Source organism: Phytophthora parasitica, assembly GCF_000247585.1.
Source record: "Phytophthora parasitica INRA-310 unplaced genomic scaffold supercont2.82, whole genome shotgun sequence".
NCBI lineage: Eukaryota > Oomycota > Peronosporomycetes > Peronosporales > Peronosporaceae > Phytophthora > Phytophthora nicotianae.
Genome location: NW_008649068.1, coordinates 176,759 through 178,189, shown reverse-complemented (window position 1 = coordinate 178,189; position 1,431 = coordinate 176,759).

Genomic DNA, 1,431 nt, shown 5'->3' with positions numbered 1-1,431 from the left:
TCACCGATCGTTTCGATTTTTCTTTTTCTGTTGAGCTAAAACAAAAAGCGATGCGTTTCAAATATGGGGCGTCTTCGAGGTACTGGAGGTATCAAGAGGGCCTTCTAAAAACAATACCAAATGCTAAGGATAATCAAGCTGCTTCCGGTGGGTACGATACAATATGTCAAGATCCATGACGATACAAAATGGCTGAAACCATTACAATTTTATCTCAATTATACGGACGTAAAAAAGCTAAAATAAAGGAAATTCTCAGATGGTAGAGCAATCAGATTGTGGAAACTTTTCATTTGATTGGGTATAAAAGGCACATTCATCTTTTTAATGCAAAGAAAAAAAAAACTATATTGGCACTTTCCCGCAAATTGTCCTTTGTTGTTCACCAACTAAAATCAGCCGCAAATCAACCGGCGAAACAGATCAGCTCGCGGAGTCGATAAGAAGTTTTAAAGATATGGATTTTCTAGATACAAGTATTCGCCATCTCAACCTTTTTTTGCTTCTTCCTGCTAGTGCAGCGTTGCCAGGCGAGTAGGCCGCGCATTGAGATAGCCTTGTATTGATCTTTGAGTGTCAATGTTTACTTGGTAGACTTCAACGACTTGCGCTGCAATACGGATTACACTGGCCTCAAAATGCATTGGAGAGATAGATCCCACAAAAAAAGTTTTTAGTTTTTGTCTAGATACTTCTTGTTTGGATTCTAGATAACGATGTGTGTAGCCTGCCACCCGGCTAACAGCCGTAGCCGCCGGATATAGAGATATCCGGTCAGCGGGTTTGAAGCAGTGCTCACCCTGAGTGCTAGCGGCGTTAACCACTCATAACAATAACAAAGGCATCTGGGCTAACTATACTGTTTTAGTTAGATGGCGTTTCGCTCCCAACTGTATGAACAAACCTAGAAGCGACAGAGCAGTGGCGCTTTATTAAGCTCGTGAAATATCCTTGCCGGCCGCGCGGTGGGCGGTAATTTCTGCCGACACGAAGCCGTCGATACGCCCACAAAGACAGAATGCGGGTTTAGCAAGCCTGAGTTCGAGTTTAGCAATCCTGCGTCGCTATCTTTCTCTCAACATTCACCTCACATTTTGATGTCAACTGAATGTTGAGTGGGATAACATCGAGCGAGTTACGCAGTACCGTGGAATTAATCCGTTGAGGGATCTAAGGTATTCCCAGTAAAATTGTGGATGGCATAGTGGCTGCACTTTTCGTCGCCGCTGGCAACCTAAAACTTTTCGCGCTGTAGATCGTTGAAGGGTGTGATCTAACGATTGTGTTTCGAATCGATTCTAAAATCTTATCGAGTGGTGCGATTGGTCTGGTCTAGACTAATTACTTTCTGCTCCAGCTAGTTCAGTCAAGCTTGAAATGCTCGAGTTTGGGGTTACTCTTACCTTTAACTAGCTTATTCTTCTTTTCTGC